The sequence below is a fragment of the Eretmochelys imbricata genome, chromosome 18 (assembly GCF_965152235.1).
Source record: "Eretmochelys imbricata isolate rEreImb1 chromosome 18, rEreImb1.hap1, whole genome shotgun sequence".
Lineage (NCBI taxonomy): Eukaryota > Metazoa > Chordata > Testudines > Cheloniidae > Eretmochelys > Eretmochelys imbricata.
Genome location: NC_135589.1, coordinates 1,007,911 through 1,032,542, shown reverse-complemented (window position 1 = coordinate 1,032,542; position 24,632 = coordinate 1,007,911).

Sequence of the window (24,632 nt, the reverse complement as noted above, 5' to 3'; positions counted from 1 at the left end):
TCTGATTGGCTATCTGCTTCATTGTCTTGCCTCCTCCAGGGGCCAAACAACCCATTAGAGCTCAATTTCCCTCTCCTTCCCCCCTCCCCTCCTGTGAGCAATGGGTCAGCTCCTCTGCCCCTCCTTCTCTACTGCAGCTGCCAGCCAGGGATAGGGGAACGGGGACCCCACTGTAGGCCCCCGGGTTGGAAGTGCGGGGGAGGGGAGAACTCCAGGAGAAGCAGAGGTGAGGCAGAGGGGCTGAACAGGGGAGTGTGGACAGGGCAGAATTGGGGTGAGATGAAGCTGGACTGGAGGAGAATAAGGACAAAAGTGATGGGGGCAGGGGGTTGCAGAACTGATTTGGAGACTAGGGGCACAGGATTGATTTGGAGGTTAGGGGGCACAATTTATTGCTGGGCAGGGGACAGGCAGATGTGTGGGTGAGACCTCCTGCAGCAGAAGCCAAAATCCTCATACCCAATACATTTGGGAGCATGGGCAGCACTAACACTTTCTTTCTCTCTGGGGATGGGCACGAGCAGGTCAGCAATTGTGAATGAAAAAACAATTTAATCTCTTTGTAAACAACCACAAAGAAGCCAGTCTCCTGAGTTGCTGGGGTGTGTCTCATTTATTTTTGGATCTCTTGAGGTTGGCAATACTCTGAGTTGGACTTAATTAGATTGCATTTAAAAAGTTATACACCATTGGAAAGACTATTTTGGGAATGAGAAGAAAAAATTACTTATTAATTGATGAGATAACTGGCTCTGTGAATATGGGGAAAGCAGTGGACGTGATTTGCCTTGACTTTAGCAAAGCTTTTGATACAGTCTCCCACAGTATTCTTGCCAGCAAGTTAAAAAAGTATGGATTGGATGAATGGACTATAAGGTGGATAAAAGCTGGCTAGCTTGTTGGGCTCAACATATAGTGATCAATGGCTCCATGTCTAGCTGGCAGCCGGTATCTAGCGGAGTGCCCTAGGGGTCGGTCCTGGGGACGGTTTTGTTCAACATCTTTATTAATGATCTGGATGATGGGATTAATTGCACCCTCAGAAAGTTTGCAGATGGCACTAAGTTGATGGGAGAGGTAGATAAGATGGAGGGGAGGGATAGGGTCCAGAGTGACCTAGACAAATTGAAGGATTGGGCCAAAAGAAATCTTATGTTCAAAAAGGACAAGTGCAGAGTTCTGCACTTAGGAAGGAAGAATCCCATGCACCGCTACAGGCTGGGGACCGACTGGCTAAGCAGCAGTTCTGCAGAAAAGGACCTGGGGTTACAGTGGACGACAAGCTGGATATGAGTCAGCAGTGTGCCCTTGTTGCCAAGAAGGTCAACAGCATATTGAGCTGTACTAGTAGGAGCATTGCCAGGAGATCAAGGGAAGTGATTACTCCCCTCTATTCGGCACTGGTGAGGCCACACCTGGAGTATTGCATCCAGTTTGGTCCCTGCCCCCACTACAGAAGTTAAACACCAACCAATTAAAAAAAATAAGGAAAAAATGGGACAGGTTAAAGGAAAACACATCACCCCGCTCTGTGGCCTGGGAACAGCACTAACAGCGTCTCTGGCACGTCAGGGCAGTTCAGTCTGTTCCTCCCATGTCCCAGGCCCCTGCCCAGGCCCTGGCTGTGCTGCAGGGATGCTGCGGGTTGGACACTTGCTCTGGCGGTGGCCACACGCTCTCAGGCTCTAGCTGGCAGGACCCTTCTTCCCAGCATCGCCCCCGCCCCGTTGGGGTTATGATCCCCCTCCCAGTCTGGCCTGCAGGGCGTCTTGGCCGGGGGTGTCTCCCTGCACTGGGCCCACTGCCCAGGGTCCCCCCTCACTCTCCCCAGCTGCTCCCCACACCTGGCTCTGGATGGCTCCAGCTCCAGCTCCGGCTCCCAGCTCCATCTCCAGCTCTGCTCTGCCTCCAGCTCCCTAGGCTGCTTCTCTGGTCCCTCTGCTCCCCAGCTCAGCTCGGGCCCCTGCTCTCCCCTTAGCTCAGCGCCACTCAGTCTGACCCGAGCAAGTCCAGCTCACCTGGAGGATAGGACCCCTCTGGCCTTCTGACTCCCTGATTAGCCTGTCCGCCCTGTCAATCAGGCTGACCTGGAGCATTGTCCTCTTCCCATTGGCCCAGGGGACTGTCAGTCTCAGGGTCCTGATTGCCCATCGACCCTTCCCCTTTCTTTTTGTACTGGGAGCTAGCAACCAAAACACCCCCACTGAGTTTTAGTAGGGGAACAACAGTCCCCTTACACATGCATAACAACTGTCATCTTGGCCATCGCCAGGTTTGGAACCCAGAACTAAAAGTGTGAGTCTCTATGACTCGAGCTGAGGGACTAAATCCCCTTGCTGTCATCTCGAGGAGGGTCACAGCCACAGCGGCAGCTGCATAACACACACTAGACAGTAGGACAGCAGCAGCCTACCTCCCCTGGACAGAGGAAGTCCCTCTGAACACCATGGCAGCTTGCATCCCAGAGAAGCACTCACTTCTAGTAGCAATCATCGTCTTGGTCAGTGACAGGGAGTGAACCCGGCACCCTCAGCACTAAGAGACTGAGTGTAAGGACCCAGGCACCTGGCTGGTGTCTGCAGCAGACTTTCCTCTGTGAATCAAGAAGAGAGAGGGAGACAGCCCTAACGCACCGTGAACAGTAGGGCCTGTATGGAGGGCAGGTTGTTGTGCGTGTGCTGGGGCTATTTGAGTGTAGGTTCTTGCATATCTGTTTTGGGGAGGCTAGATGGAAATCAGGGTGGAGGAAATTTAGGTGAGTTACTGTGGAGGCCTCACAGGGTGCTCGTGTTAGAATGAAGGGGGTGGATTTGTGCCCTGGTGGGACCCAGGCACGGAGGGCCAGCAGGAGCCCTGGCTAAAACATGGGGGTGCTGCAGCTCCCCCCGCACCCCTAGTTCCCACACCTATGGGCCCAAAGGCTGCTGGTGGCTCTACCCCGGAGGCTCAGAAATCTGAACAGCCAGGTGGAGCTTTCATCTCATCCAGCAGCCAAGATACTGGCCACTCTGAGAGCTGCAGTGAAAGGGGACAGCGGCGTCCCTTCCATGCTGGCCAAACAGCTCAGCACAAACAGAACCTGCCTCACAGCTCCTGAGATAAACAGCAGCAGCGGCCATTGCAGGGAGGTGGACCTAGGTCACTGCATTCCCAGCCTCTCAGGCTAGCAGGTCAGCTGGCTTCAGCCCAAGCCATGTTCCCTTCAATGCCTTGCTTATGGACGATGGGAATGTGACGTGCTTTCAGTGCTGGTTTAGCACCTGCCTGATGTGCAGACAGGGAGGCCTCCCAATCCTTGGACAGTTCCAGAGTGTGTGTTGCCTGTTACGGGGCTGCTGGCAAGTGCCTGGTGCAGTCAAGAATAAAGCTGCTTGGCAGTGCCATCAGTGAGATGAGGGGCAACCACGCTTGAGCTCACAAACCATTCAAACTCTCACAAGCCAACAGAAGATAAACAAGAGCTCTCAGCTGCCTGGGAGGGGGTGATTAAAGAGAACTCCACAGTCAGTGCAAACAGTCAATGATTAGTGCTATTAATCATGCCTTTTGACCCGTAATGGCCATGCTGGCAAGCACCCAAGCTCATGTGCCCACCCTCTCCCCAGTGTTCCTACTCTGTGTCTGCCCTCGGCTCCGTGTGCTTCCGATGTCCCAGGGAGACTCGCTGCAGGCCTGTGAGGCACGGCTGTTAGAACCACTTTGTCATACTGGGAAGGGTCAGTGCAGGTCTTGGCGATGCAGGGAGATGACAGCCCTGTCGCAGATCCAATGTGCCTTCATGGTGCAAGACTAAACCCCACCTGCCCATCTGACTAGGATACAGGGGGACTCGCTCAAGGTCCTCTTCTGGCTAAGTGGTCAGGAGCCTGGTGCGGGCAAGCAGCTCCTCCCTGGGGCTCACTGGAGACGATCTAAGCACCCACCCCCTTTGGGGATGGGGCTGTGTCTAAAGCCTGGAGCCCGCGGGTTCAGTTCCAAGCAGGTCGGGTCTCCTAGATCCAGTGTGGGCTGCTGCAGGGACAGCAGGCTGCAGGTGGTGGCCAGAGAGCCAGGCTATCTCCTCCTGTTGCTGGCGGGCTGGGGGCAGGAGCAGCGGATTGTCCTTCCCTGTCTGCAGCCTGGAAGTACTGCACTGGCCAGTTCCAGGGAGCCTCCTCTCCACTCCGCTCCCAGCTGGTCTCTCCCATGTGCCTGGAACGCTGGGCTAGTCACATAGGTGCAGGAATGAGGGATGTTGGGGGGGATGTCGCATCCTCTGCCTTGCAGCAGATTCCATCATATACAAGTCTTACAGTTTGCTTCAGTGGCTCTCAGCACCCCCAGTATAAAAACTGTTCCAACGCCACTGGCTAGTCAAAGCCTCCTTCTGCTGCCCAGGGTCAGAGCCGGCTTGCCATCTGGCTGGCTGTCTTCTGCCCTGATTGGCTGCTGGGGACTGCGCTTGTCTCTCCTCCCCCATTAGTTGACCAGTGACTGTGGGATTGCATCCCTCTTCCTTTCCCTGCTGCCGGGAGAAGTCAGCAGCACTGGCCCAAGGGTACGAACTCCTTACTAAAGGGGCGGGGGGTTCCAGGAGGATCAGTCCAAGTGATCATGGTGGGTGCAGTTGCCAGTTCCTCTCTCTGAATAGCACGCAACACCAAGGCTGCCCTCGTCCATTAGCCCTGGCCTGTATCTCATCCCTGGGGCTACTACATCACGTCCTTCGTGGCTGGTGTATCTGACCATTGTGACGGTAACATGCTCCAGCTAGACAGCCCAACCCCCAGAGCCTCCCCCGACCCCCATGGCTGCTCAGCCATGGCATGCCACTGGCTGCAGACTGGGGCCCTTGTCATCAGAAGGGAGCAGCTAAAGGGAATACTACCCCTGGGGCAGCAAGCAGGGGGTGCTGGCAGTGCTGGGGGGAACTTGTAGGACAAATGGAAAATGCTGATTTGACTAAGTTGAAAAGTTTCACCACAACATATCGATTTTGTCAACATTCTCATACTGACCTGCTTGGGTTTGACTGTTATATGTTATATTCTGTATGAAAATGTTTCAAAATCTCAGACCTCCTGACAAAAAGAAAAGGAGAACTTGTGGCACCTTAGAGACTAACAAATTTATTTGAGCATAAGCTTTCATGAGCTACAGCTCACTTCATCGGATGCCTTCAGTGGAAAATACAGTGGGGAGATTTATATACATAGAGAACATGAAACAATGGGTGTTATCGTACACACTGTAACCAGAGTGATCAGGTAAGGTGAGCTATAACCAGCGGGAGAGTGGGGGGGAGGGGAACCTTTTGCAGTGATAATCAAGGTGGGCCATTTCCAGCAGTTGTCAAGAACATCTGAGGAACAGTGGGGGGCGGGGGGGAATAAACATGGGGAAATAGTTTTACTTTGTGTAATGACCCATCCACTCCCAGTCTCTATTCAAGCCTGAGTTAATTGTATCCAGTTTGCAAATTAATTCCAATTCAGCAGTCTCTCGTTGGAGTCTGTTTTTGAAGTTTTTTTTGTTGAAGTATTGCCACTTTTAGGTCAGAGATCGAGTGACCAGAGAGATTGAAGTGTTCTCTGATTGGTTTATGAATGTTATAATTCTTGACATCTGATTTGTGTCCATTTATTCTTTTACGGAGAGACTGTCCAGTTTGACCAATGTACATGGCAGAGGGGCATTGCTGGCACATGATGGCATATATCACATTGGTAGATGTGCAGGTGAACGAGCCTCTGACAGTGTGGCTGATGTGATTAGGCCCTATGATGGTGTCCCCTGAATAGATATGCGGGCACAGTTGGCAACGGGCTTTGTTGCAAGGATAGGTTCCTGGGTTAGTGGTTCTGTTGCGTGGTGTGTGGTTGCTGGTGAGTATTTGCTTCAGGTTGGGGGGCTGTCTGTAGGCAAGGACTGGCCTGTCTCCCAAGGTCTATGAGAGTGAGGGATCATCCTTCAGGCTAGGTTGTAGATCCTTGATGATGCGTTGGAGAGGTTTTAGTTGGGGGCTGAAGGTGATGGCTAGAGGCGTTGTTATTTTCTTTGTTGGGCTTGTCCTGTAGTAGGTGACTTCTGGGTACTCTTCTGGCTCTGTCAGTCTGTTTCTTCACTTCAGCAGGTGGGTATTGTAGTTGTAAGAATGCTTGATAGAGATCTTGTTGGTGTTTGTCTCTGTCTGAGGGGTTGGAGCAAATGCGGTTGTATCGCAGAGTTTGGCTGTAGACAATGGATCGTGTGGTGTGGTCAGGGTGAAAGCTGGAGGCATGTAGGTAGGAATAGTGGTCAGTAGGTTTCCAGTATAGGGTGTTGTTTATGTGACCATTGTTTATTAGCACTGTAGTGTCCAGGAAGTGGATCTCTTGTGTGGACTGGTCCAGGCTGAGGTTGATGGTGGGATGGAAATTGTTGAAATCATGGTGGAATGCCTCAAGGGCTTCTTTTCCATGGGTCCAGATGATGAAGATGTCATCAATGTAGCGCAAGTAGAGTAGGGGCATTAGGGGACGAGAGCTGAGGAAGCGTTGTTCTAGGTCAGCCATAAAAATGTTGGCATATGTGGGCCATGCAGGTACCCATAGCAGTGCCGCTGATCTGAAGGTATGCATTGTCCCCAAACGTGAAATAGTTATGGGTGAGGACAAAGTCACAAAGTTCAGCCACCAGGTTTGCCGTGACATTATCGGGGATACTGATCCTGACGGCTTGTCATCCATCTTTGTGTGGAATGTTGGTGAACATTCCGCACAAAAACCAGTGGGAGAACACTTCAATCTCTCTGGTCACTCGATTACAGACCTAAAAGTGGCAATACTTCAACAAAAAAACTTCAAAAACAGACTCCAACAAGCGACTGCTGAATGGGAATTAATTTGCAAACTGGATACAGTTAACTTAGGCTTGAACAGAGACTGGGAGTGGATGGGTCATTACACAAAGTAAAACTATTTCCCCATGTTTATCCCCCCCTCCCACCCCACACTGTTCTTCAGACATTCTTGTCAACTGCTGGAAATGGCCCACCTTGATTATCACTACAAAAGGTTGCTCCCCTTTCCCCCGCTCTCCTGCTGGTAATAGCTCACCTTACCTGATCACTCTGGTTACAGTGTGTATGGTAACACCCATTGTTTCATGTTCTCTGTGTATATAAATCGCCCCACTGTATTTTCCACTGAATGCCTCTGATGAAGTGAGCTGTAGCTCACGAAAGCTTATGCTCAAATAAATTGGTTAGTCTCTAAGGTGCCACAAGTCCTCCTTTTCTTTTTGCGAATACAGACTAACACGGCTGCTACTCTGAGACCTCGTGAAGGAATTCCATGTTTGGACCTGCTCTACTGATCTGGAATCCAAAGCAACCTTCGCACCTTGGATCTTGGTGTTTCTAGAGCAGATATTCCAGTGGAAGTCCCTGCTATGGAAAAACCAACCTTTCACCCCAGCTTTCTAAAGCCAGGTCCCCAGCAGCCCCTGTGCTGAGCAAGGTCAATGAGAGGGGAACCAGAGAGTGAGTAATCAGAAGACAAGGCTCTCTCTAGTTCTGACAGGATTCCCATGCCCATTGAGATGCCTTCCCAGCAGGTCTTGTTCACTGCGGCTGCAGCTTCCACCCTCAGGACACAGCTGTGAGCAGCTTGTGTTAGCAAGAGGACAGATGCAGTGACTAAGAGCTGGAGAGAGGCCTAAGAAGCAGAGCTTGGATTTGGAGCCAGCTCCAGATCTAAACTTTCCCAAAGCTAGGAGGTCTTTAGGCCGAGGACTCTGGTTCTAGCTCAGCTTTACTGTGAGCCCCCTGGGCCTCGCTGGGAGATTCTTTGGCTAGGAGGTGATCGGCCACACCTTAATGCTAACACTGCATCACGAGCTGGTTTGTCAATAAGAGGTTCTGGATTCCCCCAGCATCTCCAGCAGTGCAGATCTGTGGCCCATGGATACCAGGGAGGGAGCAAGAACCACATCTCTCCAGTGCATAGTCGCAGCAGCTGGCAGTGGCCATTACCAGTGGAAGTAGAGAGGGCCCTGGCTCCTGCTCCCAACTCATGACATGAGGAGTGGGGGCAGGATGCTGCAATGCCCCTCGGTATCACTGACACACACAGGAGCTGCTGTAGCTGCACATTTAGGTAGATCATAAATGGGACATCTGCATACGCTTAGTGGTGTGGGGCAGATCCAAGACGGGGTCAGGCCTAGGGAATGGGAGGCGATGGGGAAGAGAGCAGGGCAGCCCCCGCCAAGCTGAAATGGAGACAGAGTCCCTGCGAGGCACCTCACAGTGCAGCTGCTCTTGTGTAGCATCTGTCCTATTCCTGGCCCTGCTGGAGGGGAATGAGCAATGGGCAATTGGCACGGAAGGTTGCAGCCACCTATCCCGGAGGAGCAAAGGCTGGTAGCCCAGTGAAACATTAGCCGCTCATGTGCAATCCAGTTAATGACGAACTTTCTGAGAACCCCAGTGACTGGTGACCCCAGGATCCTCCCCTCTGTCTTATGCCTACAGGGACTCTGTAACCTACCCAAGGGTTTGCATGCTGTGGTCTGTACAGCACTTGTGGATGACCCCCTCCCCGCCCCCGCGCCATCCCAATAAAGGCTTGGACCTGCTTTTTGGTTTGGGGAGTGGGTCAGTCTCTGATCACCTCCACCTTGGCTGGTTCTGGCTTTAGGCAGCCGCTCTCCACCCAAGTAGGACACTTCGGCCATCCTCACCTTGCACGTCTCAGCTTTTACGGTCAGCCCAGCCTCCTGGAGTCGGTCCAGCTCTTGTTTAACCTGGGACACATGGTCCTCCCAGGTCTGGCTAAAGACACAGATGTCATCAATCTACGCCATGGCAAAACTCTCCATCCCCCTCAGTAGCTGATCCACCAGGCACTGGAAGGTAGCTGGCATCCCCTTGAGGCCAAAAGGCAGGTATCATTTTTGTACTTGAAGTTATGAATATTGGCTGTATACTTGTTTGATTTTAAGTAGGTTTTAGTAAGGCATTTGGTCAGCTTCTTTAGAGAGGAATGTGCAAGTTAAGTGCCCAATCAAGAAACACTTAATGGACAATGGCTCTTGGAAGGCTCCAATCCACATAAGAAGTCTACCTGAGGATGTTCAAGTTAGCATGTGAACAATGGCTGCTGCCTGTAAAAACTGAGTCATTCATGGACATATGACTTGCCCATGTGACCACAAAACTCCATCTTGGAGCTGGACTTTGCATAGGAGAGAGGAGGGTGTCTCCACATTACAGAGAATGTCTATTTAAGCCTGTGGGAGACCCCTCCACTTTGTCTTCAGCTGGCTCAAGAGATAGCCTCTCCACCCCAAAGGATACCTGAAAGAAACTGGGGGTGGAGAATAACTACAGGGGGTGTATTGATGGACCCAGACTAGAAGGAGACTAGTCTGCAAAAGGAAGCTTACTGGAACACCTCTGAGGGTGGGGTTTTATCTGTATTCAGTTTTCTTACTGTATTAGGCATAGACTTGTGTGTTTTATTTTATTTTGCTTGGTAATTCACTTTGTTCTGTCTGTTACTATCTGGAACCACTTAAATCCTACTTTCTGTATTTAATAAAATCACTTTTTACTTATTATTTAACCCAGAGTATGTATTAATACCTGGGGGGGGGTGGCGGGTGGAAAACAGCTGTGCATATCAGTGTTATAGAGGGCGAACAATTTATGAGTTTCCCTGGAATAAGCTTTATACAGGGTAAAATGGATTTATTTGCGATTTGGACCCCACTGGGAGTTGGGCATCTGAGTGTTAAAGACAGGAACACTTCTTAAGCTGCTTTCAGTTAAGCTTGCAAGTTTGTGGGATGTGGTTCAGACCTGGGTCTGTGTTTGTGGCCGGCAAGCATGTCTGGCCTGACCAGACAGGGCTCTGGAGTCCCAAGCTGGCAGGGAAAGCAGGGGCAGAAGTAGTCTTGGCACATCAGTTGGCAGCCCCAAGGGGGTTTCTGTGATCCAACCCATCACAGGAGTATCTTACAGGCAGATGTGATCCTGTCTCCACCCGGTGGACAGTAAGATTAGTGAGTCCAGGCTGGTTGGAAAACAGCTGTCGGTACAAATGCAACACCCCTCTGAACTCAGCTTCCTGGGTGGGGGTCAGCTGATCAGAGAGGGGGATTGTTTCCAGGGAGGAGCCAGCTCCTGTCTCAGGGATGTGGCAAATTGCCGGCACTACTATGATGGGTCTCGCGCTTTCTCTTCTTGGGAGGGAGGGTTTCAGGGCACCGTTTCTTGCCCCTGAACTGGGGTATTAACTGCCCCACTAGTATCCTAGAGGAGGGGAGTGGAGAGGGAGGGACACGGGCCCGACCTCTACTCCAGGTCCCAGCCCAGGGGCCCTAGGGATAGCGGTGAACCACTAGAACTAGCAGTTCCTTCCCCTGGGCTACTTCCCACTCCTGCCCTTCAGCTTGTGGGGCTTCCTGCCCTCCCTCTGCACAAACCAGGTGTCCCTTTACCTAGGGTCTTGGTCTTCTTAGCCCACCACAGCACTTCTCCAAACTCTCCTCTGCTTCCCTCCAAACTGCTCTCTGCTCCAACACCAATCCACTCTGCTTCAACTCCTCCTCTTGTCTGATTGAAGCAGGGAGTTTTTATCATGTGACTGGCTTCAGGTGCTTTAATTAATTTATAGCAAACTTTCTTCCCTCTACAGGGAAGAAGGCTCCCTTCTAGCACTCTCCTGCTGCCCTCTGGCCTGGGCTTTCCTTGCTTTTTGCCCCTGCTTTAGTTCCCCCCCCCACCCCCGCGACCGGGCCAGACGCTTTTTCTTTGTTTTGGTTTTTTTTTGCTGGTTTTTTTTTTTTTGCTGCCGTTCGAGTGCTGGTCGGCTGCCAGCTTGCCTACCAGCCCCGCCACGCCTGCCCTCGGACGCTGCTATTGCTTCAGCTGCAACCCCCGGAGGAGGGCGGGAGGACTGCTGACCCGCTCCCCGGAGGAGGGGAGTGGACGCCCCCAGACCCAACCGTTTTGCTGTTCGTTTGTGGACCCGCGATTAATCATCTTCTTATCTTTGCTTGGCATTTTTCGGAATGCTCCACAAAGACCGGGAGAGAAGACAGCTGACAGAGACATCACCCCGGGAAGCTACAAATCATTGTGGAGGGGGCCGTAAGACTGAGTAACTTTTGAACTGTACTTTCGTATAGGGGAGTTTGACTGTGTCTTAACTGCATTTGTAGGGGCACAGGGGGTGTGGCACGGAGCTGCCCCCCGATCCCCATCGGTGCCCCCCCAATGCTACTACAACCGTCAGGGCCCCCCACCCGCCGTCCGTCCCTGCTGGCAACTTGCCGTCTGCCTCTAGCCTCAACTGCTTGCTTTGAATTCCATCATCCAGACCAGACACAACAGCCGACCAAACGAGACTCTTTGGATAAACGCACATGGGTCCGCATTCCCACTCCCACCCTTAGACTTTCCACCCCACAGTTTGCCCCTACTACCTGACCCCAATTCCTGTTTCCTTGCCCTGTCCACTCCGACCCATTTGGCCACCCCCTGCCTGCAGCCCATCAGGGAGAAGTGGTTAATCTGCTTCCCCCTCCCCCCTCCTCCTTCTGGTGTCTCCCCATCTCTCCCTGCTCACGATGGCGGGGAATGAGAGGGGTGAGGTCCCTCTAACAACCTCAGCTGCCCCTCCCCCACCTACCCCCCTGCCCAACCCCCAAGCTTCTCCCCCCAACCACTGCTGCCAAAACACCTGCCACAGCCCCTGCTGGGGCATCGGCAGCAGGAGGCACCGGGGCGACTATTGCCGCTGCTACGCCCACCGCCCCCCCAGATTCTAGGAAAGCCCCCCCCCCCGGTTAGCCGGAAAGGCCAGGGTGCAAAGAAGGGGAAGGGCCCTGCCACAACCACCAAGCCCTCCATGGCAGAGGCTGCCCCCACCGCTGTGGCCTCGTCCTCGACCATGGCGTCCCTCCCCGCTGTTCCCTCCACCAGCTCTGCGAGCGCCCCTCCCCCGGCCCCCAGGGCGTATGCCCGGGCTGTGGCAGCCCCCCCCGTCTGCCGTCTCGTCATCTCGCCCACCCACCGCCTCCGCTACCAACAATAGTGGCCGAGGCCCCTTCCCCACCATGACCAGGGAGCATGGAGTCCGTTGCCTCCTGGTGCCCGCCTCGCCTCACATGGAGACATACGTGCAGGAGTTGGCGAGGGTGGTAGGACCCACGGCCATTGTGGTGGCCTCCCAAATGTATGGGAAGGTCGTCTTTTTCTTAGCATCGGAGGCTGCCGCCCAGGAGGAGGTGGAGAAGGGTTTGGCGGTGGGGGGGGGGGGTGTTTGTCCCCCTAGAGCCACTAGAAGACCTGGGCGTCTGCCTAGTCCTGACCTCCGTCCCTCCTTTTCTACCCAGTGCCGCCCTGTTACCCACTCTCTCCACCCTGGGGAAACCCGTTTCTGTCATTAGCCCTCTCCCGTTGGGCTGCAAGGAACCCACCCTCTGTCATGTCCTTTCGTTCCGCCGGCAAGTGCAGCCGACGGAGAGGCGCTCGAGGGGTCCTTCCTAGTCCCCTACCAGGGAGCCCGCTATCGGGTCTACTACTCCACGGGAGAGGCCCGGTGCTACCTCTGCCAATCAGCGGGGCATGTCCGAAGAGACTGCCCCTTGGCCCAGGGGGGAGGGGCACCCGAGACCCCCGAGACCCGGCAGGACATCGGCTCCATCGTTGCCGATGCCCCTGGCCGCCCGAGATCTGAAACCACCTCTCCTCCTGCTCGATCCACTGCTGCTCCTGCCCGGGCCCAAGAGACACCTCCCCTACAACGCCCAGACGAGCGAGGGAGCCCCGCCCTTGCTGTTAACAATCCATCAGAGCCTATGGAGGAGGGTGCAGCAAAGATATTACTGGGCATAGGAGAGGGCCCGCCCCAAGGAGAACCGCCCCCCCCCATGTTGCCTCACCGTTACTCACCCGAGCCCCTGAACCATCGCCTCTGCCCCCAACACGACCCCTGCTAACCAGCCCCCAGACGATGCTATGGAGGGCTGGACCCTAGTCCAGGGAAAGCGAGGCAAGCGGAAGACTCGAGCTCCGCTGCACCCGTCCGATGCAGAGGCCCCCCGGAAGACCAGGAAGGGAGACTGACACTGAGCCTTCCGCTATGCCCACGAGTGAGATCCATCCGCTGGTGTCGGGAGGGGAAGACAAAATAGCACTGGAAGGTAGAATCTCCCCTCCACGGGAGACCCTCCCCTCCGAGACCCCTGAGGAAGCCCCTTCTGCCCGAATATCACCTGAGCCCCCCGCAAACCCCGAAGCGACCGTCGTAGCGGGCACCAGAGGGGAGCCCCCCGGGATGCCAGAAGACGACCTCTCCTCCATGTATGAGGAGATCGAGGCCCTAGGTTTGACCCCGGACACCCAGAGAGAGAATGACCTACTGCCGGCTGGCCTTGACCTGGGCAACCTTACCACAGTCCCCCTTTCCCCATGCTCCCTCCCCCTAACCGCCTTCCCGGGCGAGCACCCTGCAGAAGGTGGTCCACCACCTGAGGCCATGGCTGCCAAATCCACTACAGAGCCTGCGCCTAGCATCACTGGGAGCCCCCTCCCTACCCCCTTAACCCTCGAATCTGTTCGGGAGGCACCACCTCTCAGCTGCTTGCCTCCCGAAGCCCAGAGCCTCGCCTCTGCCCCCGCCCCCACCCCCACCCCTGTCCCTGCCCAATCCACCTCCTCCTGCAATGCTATTGCCGCCCCTGGGATTATTTCTTTCCTGTTTTTTGCAGATCCCCCACCAGGAGCAGCCTTTGCATTTTCCTGCCGTGACCCATTAGGAACTGCAATTTTCCCTCCGCCATCCTCTTCTACCCCAAGGCTTGAGACGGACCTAATGACTTTAGTCTGTCAGACACCCCGTCGGTGGTCTGCACCCTGCCTGCCCGCCTCAGCGGACCATGAGGCTGCACCAAGAGCCCCACCAGGGAATAACCTGGAAATCGCAACCCCACCCCACCATGAGCTGCGAAAAGCGTTGCGAGAGTTTTTAGAAGACATCTGTGGCTCCCGCAACAGGGTACAGCTAGCTCTCCAGCTATGGGGGGACTTTGATCAAAACCTCCAGGCCACAAGGGCCCTTATAAAGGAGGGTAAAGGGAAAGGAAGGCACAGTGTCTCTGCCTACGGGCGGGCCTGCAGCTTCCGTGATGATTTACTCACTTACGGGATGGGTCACGGATTGTTGTGCGACCCGCCGGGGGCTGCGAACACCCCCGCCGACAAGGAACCCCCACCCCCCAGCCCTCCGCATGACGCCTCTCATTATTGCAACTTTGAACACCAGGGGCTGTAGGATGGCTCTCCGCAGATCCCAGGTGCTCTCTTACCTTCGGGAAGGGGGGTACTCTGTGGTTTTCCTGCAGGAGACCCATACGGATCCGACCGCCGAGGACAGGTGGCAGCTGGAGTGGGGGGACGGGGTCTACTTTAGCCACTTCACGATCCGACAAGCTGGAGTGGCGACCCTGTTCTCCCCCAACCTACGGCCCGAGGTGCTAGGGGTCACTGAGGCCGTGCCAGGCCACCTGCTGCATCTCCAAGTCCATATGGAGGGGCTCGTGGTCAACCTCGTTAACATCTATGCCCCGACAATGAGCCCAAAGCGGCCGCAATTCTATCAGTGGGTGTCCGACTTCCTCAGCACCCTAGATTCTCACGAGTGCTTAGTCCTGGGAGGGGACTTTAACACCACCCTCGAGGAACAGAACTGCTCAGGGGCCGAGCTGAGCCTGGCCGCTGCGAACATTCTCCAAGAAATAGTTGAACATCACTCCCTAGTGGACGTCTGGCGTGACCATCACCCAGATGACACTTCCACGTTCACCTTTGTCCGGGTGGAGGCCCATCGGTCACACCACTCTCGGTTGGACCGTATTTATTTATCCCGTTTCCATCTTTCACAGGCCCACTCCTCCAACATTCAGCCGGCCCCATTTTCCGACCATCATCTAGCCACCATAACGGCCTCCCTCCGTGCAGAGAGGCCAGGGCCGGCCTATTGGCACTTTAACAACAGCCTGTTGGAGGATGAGGGCTTTGTGATGTCCTTCCAGGAGTTTTGGCTGGCCTGGAGAGAGCAGCGGCGCGCCTCTCCCTCGGCGCTACGATGGTGGGATCTAGGGAAGGTGCGCGCCAAGCTCTTCTGCTGTGACTACACCCGGGGCACCAGCCGACGGAGAAATGCAGCAATAGAGCAGTTGGAACGGGAGGTCTTAGAGATGGAGAGGCGTCTGGCCGCCAGCCCCAAGGACCCGTTCCTCTGCGGAGCACGCCGGGAGAAGTGGGAGGAGCTCCGGGCCCTCAAGGACCATCGGGCCCAAGGTGCTTTTGTTCGATCCCGCATCCGCCTCCTTCGGGAGATGGATTGCAGCTCCCGTTTCTTCTACGCCCTGGAGAAAACAAGGGGGGCCAAGAAACACGTCACCTGCCTTCTAACAGAAGACGGTGCCCCCCTCACGGATCCAGTGGAGATGTGTGGGAGGGCCCATGACTTCTACACAAGCCTTTTCTCCCCGGATCCAACCGATCCTGGCGCTTGCAGGGTGCTCTGGGAGGAACTCCTCGTGGTCAGCGTGGGTGACTGAGACCGACTAGAGCTGCCTCTCACATTGGCCGAGTTCTCGGAAGCCCTCCGTCGCATGCCCACCAATAAATCTCCGGGCATGGACGGGCTGACCGTGGAGTTCTACCGTGCGTTCTGGGACATCCTTGGCACAGACCTAGCCACTGTCTGGGCCAAGTCTTTGCAGGGCGGGGTCCTCTCTCTTTTGTGCAGGCGAGTGGTGCTCGCCTTGTTGCCGAAGAAGGGGGACCTCTGCGATTTATGAAACTGGCGTCCCGTCTCGCTCCTTAGCACGGATTACAAAATCGTAGCGAAAGCAATCTCGCTGCGGCTAGGGTCCGTGATGGCGGACGTGATCCACCCAGACCAGACCTATACTGTCCCGGGCCGCAGCATTTTTGACAACCTATTTCTAGTCGGAGACCTTTTGGAACTCGGGCGTAGAGACTGTCTGTCGTTCACCCTCCTGTCTCTTGATCAGGAGAAGGCGTTCGATAGAGTGGACCATGGGTACCTCCTGGGCACTCTGCAGGCGTTTGGATTCGGACCTCAGTTTGTGAGTTTTCTCCGGCTGCTGTATGCTTCCGCGGAGTGTCTGGTTAGGCTCGACTGGACCCTGACCGAACCGGTCAGCTTCAGGCGAGGAGTGCGGCAGGGGTGCCCCCTCTCGGGCCAGCTGAATGCTCTGGCGATCGAGCCTTTCCTCTGTCTCCTCCGCAGGAGGTTGACAGGGTTGGTGCTACGGGAGCTGGAGCTGTGGCTGGTCCTGTCAGTGTACGCCGATGACGTGCTCCTTGTGGTCCAAGACCAGGGCGACTTGGTGCGAGTGGAGGCTTGCCAGGCCATCTATTTGGCAGCCTCCTCCGCCCGAGTCAACTGCGTCAAGAGCTCTGGCTTGGCGGTGGGGGACTGGCGGCGGGTGAGCTCCCTCCCACCCGTGCTTCAGACCATTCGGTGGAGCGCGGGTCCACTGCTCTACCTAGGCGTTTTCCTTTCTGCCACGCACCCTTCCCCGCCGGAGAACTGGCAAAATTTAGAAGGCGGGATGATAGAGCGGCTCCGGAAATGGACGGGGCTACTCCGATGTCTCTCCCTCTGAGGGAGAGCACTGGTGCTTAACCAACTAGTCCTGTCCACGCTCTGGTACCGGCTCAACACCCTGGCCCTGGCCCCGGGTTTCCTGACCCACCTCCGGACATCGATTCTAGAGTTCTTTTGGTCAGGACTGCACTGGGCCCCTGTTGGGGTTCTTCATCTACCACTAAAGGAAGGAGGGCAGGGCCTGAAGTGTCTGTACACTCAGGTCTGTGTCTTCTGCCTCCAGGCCCTGCAGAGGCTCCTTTATAGTGCAGGTAGTCCGGCATGGAGCATACTGGCGCACGCCATCCTGCGCCGCTTCCAAGGGCTCTGATATGAGAGGCAGCTCTTTTATCTTTCTCCGAGAGGTTTTCCGCGAGACCTCTCCGGGCTGCCAGTCTTCTACCAGGACCTCCTCCGGACCTGGAAACTGTTTCTAATGACCAGGTCCGTGGCGGCCGCCGTGGGAGCAGATCTCCTCGCGGAGCCCCTGCTACACAATCCCCAGCTCCGTGTGCAGGTGGCGGAGTCCCGCTCGGTGAGCCAGAGTTTGGTCCTGGCGGAAGTCACGAGAGTCGGAGACCTCCTGGACTACGACCGGGGAGACTGGCTGGATCCCCTGATGCTTGCTCAGCGCATGGGGCTCTCCAGACCTCATACCCCCCGGCACGTACTTCAGGAGGTGAAGGCCGCCTTGACGCCCACTGCTCGGGCTTATCTCAACTGAGCCCTGCACGAGGGCGCACCCCGCCCACCCTCTACCCCAGGCCCGCCGGATCTTTCAATTGGGCCCCTACCCCGTAGATCCCAACAAACCCCTCACCCTTTCACTGCGAGCCGGCTGCATGAACTGCAGCCGGTCAACTTCCAAATTGCGCCACGGAAATATCTATACACATTTACGCTTCATACCCTTCACTCCCACACCCTGGTATCCCGCCCCGATACAAAGTGGCGGGACCTCCTGCCACCTTTAGAGGGTGAGCAACCCCGGTGGGCCAGCCTGTATTCCACCTTGGTCCTGAGGCCCGTCAGGGACATCAGTTGGTGGCTCCTTCACTGAGCTGTGAGCACAGGCATGTTTTTGACGCGTTTCACCCCCATCCCAGATACTTGCCCTTTTTGCAACGTGAGGGAAACCCTGGCGCACGTATATTTAGTGTGTGCCAGGCTGAGCCCCTTTTCCGGCTCCTCACAAATATTTTATTACACTTTTGGCTACACTTTTCCCCTCACCTTTTTATCTACACACTCCCCATCCATGGCCCCCTACAAAATCGCAAGATCTCCTGGTTAACCTCCTCCTAGCCCTAACTAAAACAGCCATTTATAAAACCAGAGAGGGGAGGTTGGCTAATGAAGCATCCTGCGATTGTAGGGCCATTTTCCGATCCTCAGTACATTCACGTATCCGGGCGGAGTTCCTCTGGGCGGCGTCCACTGACTCCCTTGACGCCTTCGAGGAGCGGTGGGCGCTGTCCGAGGTTCTCTGCTCGGTGACCCCGTCCGGTTCCCTCCGTCTGACTCTTTGATTGAGGGGAAGAGCAAGAGACCCCAGCCCCAGCCGTTTGCCGCTGTGGATACCATCATCACTGTCACCTAGGAGGGGTCCTATCACACTTGGGTGTACGTCCCCCCCCACCCCTAAACCGTCACCCCACAGCCATGCCCATCTTGTCGGGCACTCTCAGGAGAGGGATAATCGGTGACGCTGGGCATGGCACTAGGTAACTCGAGGGGGTGGAAGACCATGAGTGTCGAGGAAGCCCCCCCGCTCTAGGCCACCAGGTAACTCAGGAGGGTGGAAGACCACGAGTGTCGAGGAAGCCCCCCCGCTCTGGGCCCAGGCTAGCCTGAACACTTCTCCCTCCTGAAGGCTGCTGTGTTATACCTTGTGTTTGCTTTTGTTTTGTTGCATAGTTTTGCTTTATCCTTTTTGGTGATTCTTGTAAGTGTTACACAAATAAAATTCTTTTCTGCTTCAAAAAACAAAAAACAAACAAATAAAAAAACACTCTCCTGCTGCCCTCTGGCCAGGATGTATCACAGGGAATAGATCTACTAAAGGGTCATCTCCCTGCTTCTCCCAATGTCCACACACAGCTAACACCACATTCCCCCTTTCATAATATGATTTCATCATATTAACATAGAATCAGAGAATATCAGGGTTGGAAGGGACCTCAGGAGGTCATCTAGTCCAACCCCCTGCTCAAAGCAGGACCAATCCCCAACTAAATCATCCCAGCCACAGCTTTGTCAAGCCTGACCTTAAAAACCTCTAAGGAAGGAGATTCCACCACCTCCCTAGGTAACGCATTCCAGTGCTTCACCACCTTCCTAGTGAAAAAGTTTTTCCCTAATATCCAACCTAAACCTCCCCCACTGCAACTTGAGACCATTACTCCTTGTTCTGTCATCCGCTACCACTGAGAATAGTCTAGATCCATCCTCTCTGGAACCCTCTTTCAGGTAGTTGAAAGCAGCTATCAAATCCCCCCTCACTCTTCGCTTCCGCAGACTAAACAATCCCAGTTCCCTCAGCCTCTCCTCATAAGTCATGTGTTCCAGTCCCCTAATCATTTTTGTTGCTCTCCGCTGGAGTATAAAGATATTGCTCGAGCATGCAGGAGTATAATCAGGAAGGCCAAGGCACAACTGGAGTTGCAGCTAGCAAGGGATGAGAAGGGTAACAAGAAGGGTTTCTATAGGTATGTTAGCAACAAGAAGAAGGTCAGGGAATGTGTGGGCCCCTGACTGAATGGGGGAGGCAACCTAGTGACAGAGGATGTGGAAAAAGCTGAAGTACTTTTTTTGCCTTGGTCTTCACGAACAAGGTCAGCTCCCAGACTGCTGCACAGGGCAGCACAGCATGGGGAGGAGGTGACCAGCCCTCTGTGGAGAAAGAAGTGGTTTGGGACTATTTAGAAAAGCTGGATGTGTACTAATCCATGGGTCTGATCTAATGCATCCAAGGATGCTGAGGGAGTTGGTTGATGTGATTGCAGAGCCATTGGCCATTATCTTTGAAAACTCGTGGTGATCGAGGGAGGTCCTGGACAGTAGGAAAAAGGCTAATGTAGTGCCCATCTTTAAGAAAGGGAAGAAAGAGAACCTGGGAAACTACAGCCTCACCTCAGTCCCCAGAAAAATCATGAAGCAGGTCCTCAAGGAATCCATTTTGAAGCACTTGGAAGAGAGGAAAGTGATCAGGAACAGTCAACATGGATTCCCCAAGGGCAAGTCATGCCTGACCAACCTGATTGCCTTCTATGATGAGATAACTGGCTCCCTGGATATGGGGAAAGCGGTGGATGCGATATATCTTGACTTTAGCAAAGTTTTTGATAAGGTCTCCCACAGTATTCTTGCCTGCCAGTTAAAAAAGTATGAATTGGATGAATGGACTATAAGATGGACAGAAAGCTGGCTACATTGTTGGGCTCAACGGATAGTGGCTCGTTGTATAGTTGGCAGATATCAAGCAGATTGCCCCAGGGGTCGGTCTTGGGGCTGGTTTTGTTCAACATCTTTATCAGTGATCTGGAGGATGGGATGGATTGCAACCTGAACAAGTTTGCAGATGACACTAAGCTCGGGGGAGAGGTAGATATGCTGGAGGGTAGGGATAGGGTCCAGAGTGACCTAGCCAAATTGGAGGACTGGGCCAAAAGAAATCAGATGAGGCTCAACAAGGAGAAGTGTAGAGTTCTGCACTTAGGAAGGAAGAATTCCATGCAACGCTACAGGCTGGGGACCGGCTGGCTAAGCAGCAATTCTGCGGAAAAGGACCTGGGGATTACAGTGGACGAGAAGCTGGATATGAGTCAGAACTGTGCCCTTGTTGCCAAGAAGGCCAATGGCATATTGGGCTGCATTAGTAGGAGCATTGCCAGCAGATTGAGGGAAGTGATTATTCCCCTCTATTCAGCACTGGTGAGGCCATACCTGGAGTATTGCGTCCAGTTTTGGTCCCTCCACTACAGAAGGGATGTGGACAAATTGGAGAGAGTCCAACGGAGGGCAATGAAAATGATTAGGGGGCTGGGGCACATGAGTTACGAGGAGAGGCTGAGGGAACTGGGATTATTTAGTCTGCAGAAGAGACGAGTGAGGGGGGATTTGATAGCTGCTTTCAACTACCTGAAGGGGGGTCCAAAGAGGATGGAGCTCGGCTGTTCTCAGTGGTGGCAGATGACAGAACCAGAAGCAATGATCTCAAGTTGCAGTGGGGGAGGTCTAGTTTGGATATTAGGAAACACTATTTCACTAGGAGGCTGGTGAAGCACTGGAATGGGTTAAATAGGGAGGTGGTGGAATCTCCTTCCTTTAGAGGTTTTTAAGGCCTGGATTGACAAAGCCCTGGCTGGGATGATTTAGGTGGGGCTTGGTCCTGCTTTGAGCGGGGGTGGGACTAGATTACCTCCTGAGGTCCCTTCCAACCTGATATTCTATGATTCTATGAGCAGCTTAGCTCTGCTCCCTCCAGCTCCTTGCTGCTTCTCTGGACTTCTTGCTAGCTGGGCCTTCCTGCAGGCCCCTTCTCACAGCCCCTCCCTGGGCTGACTCTATCATAGAATCATAGAATAACAGAGTTGGAAGGGATCTCTGGAGGCCATCTAGTCCAACCCCCTGCCCAGAGCAGGACCAATCCCAACTAAATCATCCCAGCTAGGGCTTTGTCAAGCCTGACTTTAAAAACTTCTAAGGAAGGAGATTCCACCACCTCAATAGGTAACGCATTCCAGTGTTTCACCACCCTCCTAGTGAAAGAGTTTTTCCTAATATCCAACCTAAACCTCCCGCACTGCAACTTGAGACCATTACTCCTTGTCCTGTCATCTGCTATCACTGAGAATAGTCTAGATCCATCCTCTTTGGATCCACCTTTCAGGTAGTTAAAAGCAGCTATTAAATTCCCGCTCATTCTTCTCTTCCGTAGACTAAACAATCCCAGTTCCCTCAGCCTCTCCTGATAACTCATGTGTTCCAGTCCCCTAATCATTTTTGTTGCCCTTCGCTGGACTCTCTCCAATTTTTCCACATCCTTCTTTTAGTGTGGGGCCCAAAACTGGACACAGTACTCCAGATGAGGCCTCACCAATGTCGAATAGAGGGGGACGATCACGTCCCTCGATCTGCTCGCTATGCCCCTACTTATACATCCCAAAATGCCATTGGCCTTCTTGGCAACAAGGGCACACTGTTGACTCATATCCAGCTTCTCGTCCACTGTCACCCCTAGGTCCTTCTCTGCAGAACTGCTTCCGAGCCATTCGGTCCCTAGTCTGTAGCGGTGCATTGGATTCTTCCGTCCTAAGTGCAGGACTCTGCACTTCTCCTTGTTGAACCTCATCAGATTTCTTTTGGCCCAATCCTCCAATTTGTCTAGGTCCCTCTGTATCCTAGCCCTACCCTCCAGTGTATCTACCACTCCTCCCAGTTTAGTGTCATCCGCAAACTTGCTGAGGGTGCAATCCACATTATCCTCCAGATCATTAATGAAGATATTGAACAAAACCGGCCCCAGGACCAATCCTTGGGGCACTCCACTTGACACCGGCTGCCAACTAGACATGGAGCCATTGATCACTACCCATTGAGCCCGACAATCTAGCCAACTTTCTACCCACCTTGTAGTGCATCCATCCAGCCCATACTTCTTTAACTTGCTGACAAGAATACTGTGGGAGACCGTGTCAAAAGATTTGCTAAAGTCGAGGAATAACACGTCCACTGCTTTCCCTTCATCCACAGAACCAGTTATCTCATCATAGAAGGCAATTAGATTAGTCAGGCATGACTTTCCCTTGGTGAATCCATGCTGACTGTTCCTGATCACTTTCCTCTCCTCTAAGTGCTTCAGAATTGATTGCTTGAGGACCTGCTCCATGATTTTTCCAGGGGCTGAGGTGAGGCTGACCGGCCTGTAGTTCCGAGGATAATCCTTCTTCCCTTTTTTAAAAATGGCCTTTCCTCCATGCTTAAGCCCAGTGGTTCTCAGCCTTTCCAGATGACTGTCCCCCATTCAGGAGGTGGATATGTCTTGCATACCCCAAGTTTCACCTCACTTAAAAATTACTCGCTTACAAAATCAGACATAACAATACAAGTGCAACAACACACTGTTACTGACAAATGGCTTCCTTTCTCATTTTTACCATGTAATTATAAAATAAATCGATTGGAATATTAATATCTTACTTACATTTCAGTGTATGGTATAAAGAGCAGCATAAACAAATCATTGTCTGCATGAAATATTAGTTTGTACTGACTTCGCTAGTGCTTTTTATGTTGCTTCTTGTAAAACTAGGCAAATATCTAGATGAGTTGATGTGCCCCCTGGAAGACCTCTGCATACATCAGGGGTACACGTACCCCTGATTGAGAACCACTGCTCCAGCCACTGGAGAGGGACTGCACAGTTCTTTCCTCTGCTTCTGCAGCTTCCTGCCTTCATGCTGACTTCCCGGTTGGGCTTCATCTGCCACTGGATCTGGCACCCACCCTCCTGGCAACCCAAGGGCACTGATTGCTTTGGGTTGGGGGTGCAGGTGTACCCCCTCCCATACTCCAACCCACTGCCTCAGCCTGGAGCCCTCTCCCATACACCGAACCCCTCGGCTCCACCCCCAGCCCGGAGCCCCCTCCCGCACTCTGAACTCCTCATTTCTGGTCCCACCTGGAGGCCACACCCCCAGCCGGAGCCCTCACCCGCTCCCACATCCCACTCCCTGCCTCAGCTCGGTGAAAATGAGCGAGTGAGTGAGGGTGGGGAGAGCGAGCGATGGGTGTGTGTGTGTGATGGAGTGAGAAGGGGCAGAGCCACAGAGAATGGGCAGGGGAGGGGTTTGGGGGGAGGGGTGGGGCAGGGCAAGGGTGTTTGGTTTTCTGTGAATAGAAAGTTGGCAGCCCTAGCTGAGTGAATTCCCTGTTCTGTCCCTGTTGTCCTCCCCCACCTTTGGCTGGCTTGTCAATTTGTAAGCTGCAAACTCGAGGGGCAGGGGCTGTCTCTCGCTGTGCCTGCCAAAGGGGTATTTTCAAGATAGCCTAACAACCTGGCTGGGACATGTTCTGTGTCTGTGGACTCCAGTAGATGTATATTTGAATCTGACTCTGCAAATAAAGAAGCTGAAACCACATGCAGGCAGGGGTTCCTGGCGTCTCCTGAGCAGAGCAAGCCCTTGGCTCCAGGCTCTGCGGCTTCCCTGTTTGTTCTCAATCTATGCCAGCGTGGTTCCCTGTGTGAAGACAGAAAGCCAGTTCATACTTCACGGCTTGTGCTTCTGGACTGGAGCCAGCCCCATAAACCCACAAAGGTATGCTGGGGCCAAACATCACGGCCAGGGCTCTGGGAAGGCTGAACATGGGGCTGGCCTGATGGCTGGGGGAAACAGGGCTGACTCCAGGGCTGGCTGTGGTACAGCATGTGTGCTCCTGACGAGCACAGTGGTTGCAGCGTGTCAGAGCCTTGACCCCATGCTCGGCTGCATGACTCTAAGGGCTGGCTGGCCGCAGCTGGGGAAGTGATTTCCGAAGCCAAGGCGGCATCGGAGGAAAAGGGCTGATAAACTTCCTGAGTTGAATTATTTGCATCAATAAAATCTCAGGACAAACCACTGGTTGGGATATTTTGCCTCTGTAAAGGGACTGGTGAGTCAATAACACAGGGAGCCTAATGGGATGGGGATGGCACCCTACCCCGATTATGGCACTGTGACAGGTTTCAATCGGTCCTCCAAGCCCCTGGGGGCGATGGAGAGCTATGGTCCCACTGGCGGGCCTTCATCACACCTTTCGGGCACTGGGGAATTAGCGGGAAAGGTGTGCCGGCCAGAGTCTGCGGCGCACCCCTCAGACCGGGGACCGGCACGAGTCTGTAGGGTGCCCCTCAGACCGGGGAGCACCAGTACGAGTCTGCAGGGCGCCCCTCAGACCGGGGACCGGCACGAGTCTGCAGGGCGCCCCTCAGACCGGGGA